This window comes from Hyperolius riggenbachi, chromosome 4 (genome assembly GCF_040937935.1).
Source record: "Hyperolius riggenbachi isolate aHypRig1 chromosome 4, aHypRig1.pri, whole genome shotgun sequence".
NCBI classification, from domain to species: domain Eukaryota; kingdom Metazoa; phylum Chordata; class Amphibia; order Anura; family Hyperoliidae; genus Hyperolius; species Hyperolius riggenbachi.
In genome coordinates this window covers 32,359,870-32,371,332 of record NC_090649.1, presented here as the reverse complement: position 1 = coordinate 32,371,332, position 11,463 = coordinate 32,359,870, and positions in this window count along the sequence as shown.

Sequence of the window (11,463 nt, the reverse complement as noted above, 5' to 3'; positions counted from 1 at the left end):
CTGTACCTCCAATGGGAGGACAGAGCTGCTCCTGTGCAGCAGAGAATGTACCGGGGCATGCTGGGCCATTTCTAGGACAAGTGCTTGTACTGTACCTCCAATGGGAGGACAGAGCTGCTCCTGTGCAGCAGAGAATGTACCGGGGCATGCTGGGCCATTTCTAGGACAAGTGCTTGTACTGTACCTCCAATGGGAGGACAGAGCTGGTCCTGTGCAGCAGAGAATGTACCAGGGCATGCTGGGCCATTTCTAGGACAAGTGCTTGTACTGTACCTCCAATGGGAGGACAGAGCTGGTCCTGTGCAGCAGAGAATGTACCAGGGCATGCTGGGCCATTTCTAGGACAAGTGCTTGTACTGTACCTCTAATGGGAGGACAGAGCTGGTCCTGTGCAGCAGAGAATGTACCAGGGCATGCTGGGATATTTCTAGGACAATTTCTGATTCAGTAAACTTCTGCTATAGTAAACCACTTTTCCTAGTTCCTTGGAGATTACTATAAGGAATAGAGGCGTCAGCGATGAAACACCAGGAGTCGATGAGTTTCCTATCATATGCACCGCTATGCAGAGGGAGCCATCTCCAAGCCTGTATAAATAAATGGAAGGAGGGAGAGAGGGGGCCGCCAGCCAGTGTGGGCACTCTGGGCCTCTAACACAGGTCGCCTGTAGGCACTAACCTACAGTGCCTGATGGGAAATCCGGCCCTGCCCATGGCATGAAGTGGTTTAAAAAAAAAAAGTACTTATTATTCGGGAGTATTTTCTTAATGCACAATGCATTTTATAAGGTGTGAGAATAATACCTAGGAGGAAACTTCGGAGGAAAAGTAAATTGAATTAAGGGGATTTGTGAAAAATGTTTCATAGAACTTTTTGTAAATGTCTCCCTCTAGTGGTTAGAATGTGAATTGCATAAAACTTAAATCCGCTTTCATTCTAAATTTGCTGTAGGCATAATTTATGCTGTATGTGATGTAATGTTATTTAGGATGATTGTTTCCATTTCAGCCAAATAAGAAGTTCCAGAACTGAGAGTGAGCTGATGTACTCGGGTTCCACTATTACACAGGATGGCGGTGTGGAGAAGATGGTCCTTATATTGCAACTTGAAGGCCCCGTTCACATTGCACGTGTTGCTGATCGTATTTCAGCAATGCGTGCGGGAGGCCGACACGCAGGAACATCAGAGGTGCATAGACTGCACGGTCCGATGTTCGCACAGCATGCGTTCTGTACCAGTGCGGTCCGGGAACGCATGCTGCACACATTTTTTAGCAAAACACACAGCTGACCTATTCACTACAGTGAATGAGATCAGCCATGCAACGTACTGAAATGCAGATGGCGTGCGTTCGTACGCGTTACATTCCAATCGCACGGCCATCTGCGTGTGATAATGTGAATCAGACCGAAAGCTCCTTCATTTAATTTTTTGAGCCTTCTGTTCTCCATTCCTGCCCCATCTCTATCCCTGGCTGCCATTAGCTCTCCCTCTCTATTCCTGCCACTTGGCTCTCTCTCTATCCCTGGCTGCCACTTTCTCTCTCTCTATCCCTGGCTGCCATTAGCTCTCTCTCTATCCCTGGCTGCCATTAGCTCTCTCTCTATCCCTGGCTGCCATTAGCTCTCTCTCTATCCCTGGCTGCCATTAGCTCTCTCTCTATTCCTGCCACTTGGCTCTCTCTCTATCCCTGGCTGCCATTAGCTCTCTCTCTATCCCTGGCACTGTCTCTCTCTCTATCCCTGGCACTGTCTCTCTCTCTCTATCCCTGGCACTGTCTCTCTCTCTCTATCCCTGGCACTGTCTCTCTCTCTATCCCTGGCACTGTCTCTCTCTCTATCTCTGGCACTGTCTCTCTCTCTCTATCCCTGCCACTTGGCGCTCTCTCTATCCCTGGCTGCCATTAGCTCTCTCTTTATCCCTGGCTGCCATTAGCTCTCTCTCTATCCCTGGCTGCCGCTTGGCTCTCTCTCTATCCCTGGCTGCCATTAGCTCTCTCTCTATCCCTGGCTGCCACTTGGCGCTCTCTCCCTCTATCCCTGGCTGCCATTAGCTCTCTCTCTCTATCCCTGGCTGCCATTAGCTCTCCCTCTATCCCTGGCTGCCATTAGCTCTCTCTCTATCCCTGGCTGCCATTAGCTCTCTCTCTATCCCTGGCTGCCATTAGCTCTCCCTCTATCCCTGGCACTGTCTCTCTCTCTATCCCTGCCACTTGGCTCTCTCTCTATCCCTGCCACTTAGCGCTCTCTCTATCCCTGGCACTGTCTCTCTCTCTATCCCTGGCACTGTCTCTCTCTCTATCCCTGGCTGCCATTAGCTCTCTCTCTATCCCTGGCTGCCATTAGCTCTCCCTCTATCCCTGGCTGCCATTAGCTCTCTCTCTCTATCCCTGGCTGCCATTAGCTCTCCCTCTATCCCTGGCTGCCATTAGCTCTCTCTCTATCCCTGGCTGCCATTAGCTCTCTCTCTATCCCTGGCTGCCATTAGCTCTCCCTCTATCCCTGGCACTGTCTCTCTCTCTATCCCTGGCACTGTCTCTCTCTCTATCCTTGCCACTTGGCGCTCTCTCTATCCCTGGCTGCCATTAGCTCTCTCTCTATTCCTGGCTGTCATTAGCTCTCTCTCTCTATCCCTGGCTGCCATTAGCTCTCTCTCTATCCCTGGCTGCCATTAGCTCTCTCTCTCTCTATCCCTGGCTGCCATTAGCTCTCTCTCTATCCCTGGCTGCCATTAGCTCTCTCTCTATCCCTGGCTGCCATTAGCTCTCTCTCTCTCTATCCCTGGCTGTCATTAGCTCTCTCTCTATCCCTGGCTGCCATTAGCTCTCTCTCTATCCCTGGCTGCCATTATCTCTCTCTCTATCCCTGGCTGCCATTAGCTCTCTCTCTCTATCCCTGCCGCTTGGCTCTCTCTCTATCCCTGGCACGGTCTCTCTCTCTATCCCTGACAACCATTAGCTCTCTCTCTATCCCTGACAACCATTAGCTCTCTCTCTATCCCTGACAGCCATTATCTCTCTCTCTATCCCTGGCTGCCATTAGCTCTCTCTCTATCCCTGACAACCATTAGTTCTCTCTCTATCCCTGGCTGCCATTAGCTCTCTCTCTATCCCTGACAGCCATTAGCTCTCTCTCTATCCCTGACAGCCATTAGCTCTCTCTCTATCCCTGGCACTGTCTCTCTCTCTATCCCTGACAACCATTAGCTCTCTCTCTATCCCTGGCAGCCATTAGCTCTCTCTCTCTATCCCTGGCTGCCATTAGCTCTCTCTCTATCCCTGGCTGCCATTAGTTCTCTCTCTATCCCTGGCACTGTCTCTCTCTCTATCCCTGGCAGCCATTAGCTCTCTCTCTCTATCCCTGGCTGCCATTAGCTCTCTCTCTATCCCTGGCTGCCATTAGCTCTCTCTCTATCCCTGGCTGCCATTAGCTCTCTCTCTATCCCTGGCTGCCATTAGCTCTCTCTCTATCCCTGGCTGCCATTAGCTCTCTCTCTATCCCTGGCTGCCATTATCTCTCTCTCTATCCCTGGCTGCCATTAGCTCTCTCTCTATCCCTGGCTGCCATTAGCTCTCTCTCTATCCCTGGCAGCCATTAGCTCTCTCTCTATCCCTGGCTGCCATTAGCTCTCTCTCTATCCCTGGCTGCCATTAGCTCTCTCTCTATCCCTGGCAGCCATTAGCTCTCTCTCTATCCCTGGCTGCCATTAGCTCTCTCTCTATCCCTGGCTGCCATTAGCTCTCTCTCTATCCCTGGCTGCCATTAGCTCTCTCTCTATCCCTGGCTGCCATTAGCTCTCTCTCTATCCCTGGCTGCCATTAGCTCTCTCTCTATCCCTGGCTGCCATTAGCTCTCTCTCTATCCCTGGCTGCCATTAGCTCTCTCTCTATCCCTGGCTGCCATTAGCTCTCTCTCTATCCCTGGCAGCCATTAGCTCTCTCTCTATCCCTGGCTGCCATTAGCTCTCTCTCTATCCCTGGCTGCCATTAGCTCTCTCTCTATCCCTGGCTGCCATTAGCTCTCTCTCTATCCCTGGCTGCCATTAGCTCTCTCTCTATCCCTGGCTGCCATTATCTCTCTCTCTATCCCTGACAGCCATTAGCTCTCTCTCTATCCCTGACAGCCATTAGCTCTCTCTCTATCCCTGGCACTGTCTCTCTCTCTATCCCTGGCTGCCATTAGCTCTCTCTCTATCCCTGGCTGCCATTAGTTCTCTCTCTATCCCTGGCACTGTCTCTCTCTCTATCCCTGGCTGCCATTAGCTCTCCCTCTATCCCTGGCTGCCATTAGCTCTCTCTCTATCCCTGGCTGCCATTAGCTCTCTCTCTATCCCTGGCTGCCATTAGCTCTCTCTCTATCCCTGGCTGCCATTAGCTCTCTCTCTATCCCTGGCTGCCATTAGTTCTCTCTCTATCCCTGGCTGCCATTAGCTCTCTCTCTATCCCTGGCTGCCATTATCTCTCTCTCTATCCCTGGCTGCCATTAGCTCTCCCTCTATCCCTGGCACTGTCTCTCTCTCTATCCCTGGCACTGTCTCTCTCTCTATCCTTGCCACTTGGCGCTCTCTCTATCCCTGGCTGCCATTAGCTCTCTCTCTATTCCTGGCTGTCATTAGCTCTCTCTCTCTATCCCTGGCTGCCATTAGCTCTCTCTCTCTATCCCTGGCAGCCATTAGCTCTCTCTCTATCCCTGGCTGCCATTAGCTCTCTCTCTATCCCTGGCTGCCATTAGCTCTCTCTCTATCCCTGGCTGCCATTAGCTCTCCCTCTATCCCTGGCTGCCATTAGCTCTCTCTCTATCCCTGGCTGCCATTAGCTCTCCCTCTATCCCTGGCTGCCATTAGCTCTCTCTCTATCCCTGGCTGCCATTAGCTCTCCCTCTATCCCTGGCACTGTCTCTCTCTCTATCCCTGGCACTGTCTCTCTCTCTATCCTTGCCACTTGGCGCTCTCTCTATCCCTGGCTGCCATTAGCTCTCTCTCTATTCCTGGCTGTCATTAGCTCTCTCTCTCTATCCCTGGCTGCCATTAGCTCTCTCTCTATCCCTGGCTGCCATTAGCTCTCTCTCTATCCCTGGCTGCCATTAGCTCTCTCTCTATCCCTGGCTGCCATTAGCTCTCTCTCTATCCCTGGCTGCCATTAGCTCTCTCTCTATTCCTGGCTGCCATTAGCTCTCCCTCTATCCCTGGCTGCCATTAGCTCTCTCTCTATCCCTGGCTGCCATTAGCTCTCTCTCTATCCCTGGCTGCCATTAGCTCTCTCTCTATCCCTGGCTGCCATTAGCTCTCTCTCTATCCCTGGCAGCCATTAGCTCTCTCTCTATCCCTGGCTGCCATTAGCTCTCCCTCTATCCCTGGCTGCCATTAGCTCTCTCTCTATCCCTGGCTGCCATTAGCTCTCTCTCTATCCCTGGCTGCCATTAGCTCTCTCTCTATTCCTGGCTGTCATTAGCTCTCTCTCTCTATCCCTGGCTGCCATTAGCTCTCTCTCTATCCCTGGCTGCCATTAGCTCTCTCTCTATCCCTGGCTGCCATTAGCTCTCTCTCTATCCCTGGCTGCCATTAGCTCTCCCTCTATCCCTGGCTGCCATTAGCTCTCTCTCTATCCCTGGCTGCCATTAGCTCTCCCTCTATCCCTGGCTGCCATTAGCTCTCTCTCTATCCCTGGCTGCCATTAGCTCTCTCTCTATCCCTGGCACTGTCTCTCTCTCTATCCCTGGCACTGTCTCTCTCTCTATCCCTGCCGCTTGGCTCTCTCTCTATCCCTGGCTGCCACTTAGCTCTCTCTCTCTATCCCTGCCACTTGGCTCTCTCTCTATCCCTGACAGCCATTAGCTCTCTCTCTATCCCTGGCTGCCATTAGCTCTCCCTCACTATTCCTGCCACTTAGCGCTCTCTCAAATATCAATTTCTGATATACTAAACTTCAGATATAGTAAACCACTTTTCCTGGTTCCTCAGAGTTTACTATAACGAGATTATACTGTACTAGCTGACCTAAGCCAGTTTCAAAACGGGCTGTAGGTCTGTCGCAGCGCATGCACCCACCCCGTACTCCCCTGCAAGCCGCGGTCACTCCCCCTCCGTGTCTCTGCACATGCTCCCCACACATCCTGGGACGCAGACACACAGGGGTTTTATATAAGAGAACCATTGTCAGTAGTTTACCGCTCCCTGTACCAGCTCTGGAGAGAATTACCCGCAGGGGGAGGGGCACTCCGTAACTGGAAACATGCTGTGGGTGTGGCTAGAAAGTAGAGGAGATGTGTGACGCCGCTGTAACTATGGAGACGGTGCTGGGGGTGGGGAGAGGAATAGAGGTGTCAGCGATGGAACGTCAGGAGCTGCTGAGTTTCCCATCATATGCGCCGCTATGCAGAGGGAGGGAGGGAAGGAGCCATCGCCAAGCCTGTATAAATAAATGGAAGGAGGAAGAGAGGGGGCCGCCGTCCCGTGCCCTTGCAATCACTCATGGAGCCTCTGGTCCTCCAAGGCCAGCTAGTTTCGTTTTCACTGACAGGGAGTCGGCGGGATTTCGGCATCTGCACAGGCCTGGCCACGCGTATCCATGTTCCCGTCCTCAATAGCGGCCCAGGACGCTATTGTGGACAGAAACGCGAAGAAAAATACTTGTGGCCAGGCCTGTCGGCGAAAACGAAACTAGCTAGCGGCGGGGGAGCAGAGGCTGTGCGACAGCGAGGGCACGGGACAGCTGCAGGGGGTTGGTAGAAGCCCCAGGAAAGTAAAACGGATTTTTTTTTTATTCTTGGCTTAAACAGGTGATCCAGTGAAAATAATGTAATAAAAAAAAGGGCTTTACAAAAATTATGTATAAATTATTTAGTCAGTCTTTGCCCATTGTAAAATCTTTTAAATCCCTGATTTACATTCAGACATTACATGGTGACATTTTTACTGTTGGCAGGTGATGTAGCTGCTGCATGCTTTTTTGGCAGTAGGAAACAGCTGTGAACAGCTATTTCCCACAATGCAACGAGGTTCACAGACAGGAAACTGCCAGGAGTACTGGTCCTCAGAGTTTCTTGTGGGAGGGGTTTCACCACAATATCAGTCATACAGCGCCCCCTGATGGTTCGTTTGTGAAAAGGAAGAGATTTCTCATGTAAAAGGGGGTATCAGCTACTGATTGGGATAAAGTTCAATTCTTGGTCGGAGTTTCTCTAAGTGTCCCTTTAACCTCCTTGGCGGTAAACCCGTGGTGCCGCTCAGGCCCTGCTGGGCCGATTTACATAATTTTTTTTTCAAACACGCAGCTAGCACTTTGCTAGCTGCGCGTTTGCTCTGATCGCCGCCGCCCGCCACGGAAACAGCCCTCCCCCCCCCCGCATACCCCTTGCGCAGCCTGGCCAATCGGCGCCAGGCTGCGCTATGGGGTGGATCAGGACTCCCTGTGACGTCCGTGACGTCACTCCATTCGTCGCCATGGCGACGGGGGAAGCACTCAAGGAAATCCCGTTCAGAACGGGATTTCCTTATGGGCAAGCGGCGCCGGCGGCGATCGGAGGGGACGGGCGGACGCCGCGGGGAGGGGGATGCATGTAGCTAGCGCTAGGCTAGCTACATGCTAAAAAAAAAAAAAAAAGTCAAAAACCCTCCCGCGGCTGCGCAGCCGTGGGAATTATACCGCCAGGGGGGTTAAGGTGTTAGGTCCCTCGTGCACCTCTTAGTTTAATAGCAATCAGTGTGTGATGGCTGGGGTGGGAGGGGCGCACTATGGTGTCTCCGCCTTGGGTGCTGAAGGATCTTGTCCTGGCTCTGCCTAGTATACCTGTATGAAGTAGGTACTGAGATGTGCTTGTTCACAATATGGGGTACTCGGCACACAGTCTCTCATATAGGGGTCCGTGCTGCAATACTGCTGTATGCACGGAATGAGGTCTGGAGGTGTCGGCGTGCAACAACCAGTTTCCTCCAGGTAGAATCCTGACAGCAGCATGATAAATCAGGCATGTACGTCTCCTATGAGTCATCATTGTACTTTGCTCCTCAGGCCACAGGAGACCCAGCAGAGGGCGCTGTCCGCCGCTTTTCTAACCGCAAGCAATTCCCTTCACAGAGAGCAAAAAACATTACTGAGAAAATCTTCCACAGACTTACAGGCCAATCACTACAGAGGCTACAACTACAGGTAGGCCCCCTTTAACAAACGTGATAGGGACTGTAGGTTCGTTCTTAACCTGAATCTGGTCTTAAGTCGGAACACTGTGCCATCTCTGTCCCTTGTACCTCCCTCTGTGCCTCCAGTGTCCCCCTCTGTGTCACCTCTGCCCTCTACGTGCTTATACAAGTTTAAAAGCCTTTTTTCCTTGTAGTTGAGAAAATTGATTTTAAAAAAATTAAATTTATATAAGTCCAATTTGAAAAAAATGTTTGGCTTGTTCCCAAGGAAACACTGAAATCATGCAGTTTGCATCGATGGGTCGTTCGTAAGTCGGGCGTTTGTAAGTTGGGGACTACCTGTACATGCAATATCAGCTCATGTATTGGCTAGCTGTGCTTTCCATCTATAGAGAAGTGCAGATCCCTCTCTCAACGCAGTCCAAAGCCTCCTAGATCCTCCGGTAGCAGTTCCGTTCGCGGCCAAGCACGCTCCAATCTCCTGCGGCTGGGAGCGTTCTGCAGTAGTACTGTGCAGGCACCAAACGCGCAGCGATGAGAGCATGGCAGGGCGGGCGTGGCCAGGCATGCGCAGAACGCTCGACTGATCTAGGAGGCTTTGGATCATGGTGAGGGAGCGATCTGCACAGAGGAGGCTGGAGGAATCCCCAGGTATGTATAAAACTTATTTCTCCTTGTCTCAGATTCACTTTAAGGTGCCCATACATTACTGAATTTTCCTGATTGATCGACTATTTGTTTCAATTTTATTGGATCAGGGGAGAATCGATTATGTTCCATTAAAGTTGGATGGAAATTGACCGATATCTGATGTAATCGACCAATTTACCCAATCAGGCAGGATGGAAAATATTGGTTGCTCCTGAAGGAATCGACTAACGCTCACATGCTTTTGATCAACACAGACTCGCTATTTTGGTAGGGAGGCACAACATCGATCAGCTCGATTAGTATAGAAGAATCGCCAGGATGTCGCCTGCAGTGTGTGGGCCACTAGTAAATCGCTTATTTGCTCAATGGAAAACTCAAGTAATAAATGGGGACCTTTATGTTGCATGTTTAGTTCATACAATTAGGGAAGGGAGTGGCAGATGTCACTTCTCTGCAAAATACAATTATCCTATCAGGTTTCTCTTCAATCTGTCACACTGAAAAGGAACACCTGCTTCTGTGGATGGCTGCAGCTAACAGATTGGTGGCTAGTGGCTTCGACTTGCTATCCGTATGCCAATTTCTGTGCAGCAAAGATCTGCACATCAGAAATGCTCTACCCATCCCTGGAGGAATTCTCTACCCATCCCACAACCATTTGTGATGTCACCAATGTAAGCCGTGTAATTCCATTACACCTCTCTCACTGTGGGGTGATTATTTGTGCTGTATTTGGTCGCTGTGGTGGTGGAGGTTAAATTTGGTTACCCTTTTTCATTCAGTTCTGCTAGTAACAAAATAATAAAGCCATGGCATAATTGAGCATAATTTGAAAGATCACGGTTTCTAGCAAAATCTAAGCCTGGTACACATCCAATTTTGATTCGGAAATGACGTACCAATTTTACCACCTCCATGCAGTATGCAGGCCAGAAGACTTTAAATAATATGAACAGATTGCAGAGGCAAGCTCTTATACTACATGGAAATGGTAAAATCCATTGGCCAATCAAAACTGTGAATGCAATGAGGCCGGCACCATCCAAAGTAGTTTTCATGCTCTTTTATTGTCAGTTCATCACAGCAAACACATAGCGACGTTTCGAGGGTAACCTCTTTTTCAAGCTCTTGCTGCGAGTGAAGTACATTTAAACATCAATAGACATCCTTATATACTATCCATGGAGTACACCCAACCAATCAATACACAGTTTCATTTTCACCAATCATAATGGTCCTTGTATATAGTGGACCTGATGGGGAACTGCATCATCATTTTCTCATTGGTGCATTCAAATGTGAATACCTCCCACTCCCACCCACCTTGGATGACGTCCGCCTCTCCTAAGAGTCCGCCCTCACCGCCGTCCCTGTCTGTCCGCAATTGCGGACCTGACAGAGGACTGGCGTGATGACGCGTTTATGGCCGCACGCATGCGTAGCCATTGCGCGTCAGGCCGACTCGTCATGACAAGTGCTGTGGGACCAGCCCACAGCCTCTCGTCACTGATGTTACATGGAGACGCGGGCGCATCCAATAAGCACTTGCAGAGGTTTCCTGTGTCCTCTACTCCATCACTGCTGGCCAGGACCCTCCTGAAGACCACACTACACCAGTGTGAGTACAGCCATGCCAGAGCAGTAGGACAGAGCCGCACTATTAAAGGCTTCCAGTGTCGTCCTCTACACCACCACTGCTGGCCAGGACCCTTCTGAAGACCACACAGTAGCAGTGTGAGTACCGCCATACCAGTGCAGTAGGACGGAGCCACATTTGCACAAATTGTCCCGGGGCTTACTGCCCAATACTGCGGTGCTTGTGCATTAAGAACACAATCAGAAAATCCAAGCCGCCCTTGTTGGATTTCTTTGAAGGGTCCATGCACAGCAACGGTGGGGAAAAAGGAGGTCATGTAAAGCCTCTGAACTAAAACCCTTCTCCCAGGGCTGTGGAGTTAGAGTCGATGATTCAGAGCAATTTATGGGTCCCTGATGTTGGTTTTCATAAACTCATTGGATGATTTTTGTACCAACTCCACAGCCCTGGTAAGTATTAGATCAGCCTGTTCTCAACCTATTGACCCTGGAGGAACCCTGCAAATACTTTTTGGATTTCAAGAAACCCCTGCAAGTAATTTTTGCATCACAAGGAACCCTTGAATTGCATTTGCAGGTGGCATGGTCTTTAACCACTTCACACCCAGACCTTGTTTCCCACTTTTGGACCAGAGCAGGTTTGACAGTTTAGCTATGTCCTTATTTAATCAGAAATAACTTTATCCCTACTTATGACACAGAAATGAAATGTATATTTTTTTCAAGAAAAACTAGGCTTTCATTGTATGCCATTTTTTCCCTCGAACAATTTTGTTTTCTATAAATTTTAATGGGAAAACTAGGAAAGAAAATAGAAAAAAAAACACATTTCTCAGATTTATCAATTCCACTTTAAAAATAAAAAGGCTACTGTAGATAAAAAACACAAATTTAGTTTGACTATTCTTACTGCTCATCACAAAACTTATGTTCCTGTCACAATTTATGGTGATTTTTGATTCTGAAATAATTCTACAGTGTATTTTTCATTATGAACTGAGAAAATAAAAAGTATTTTTAATGGTAAAAAAAACAATCTCATTAGCTCAGGAAACATATATTCCCCTTCACCAATTAGT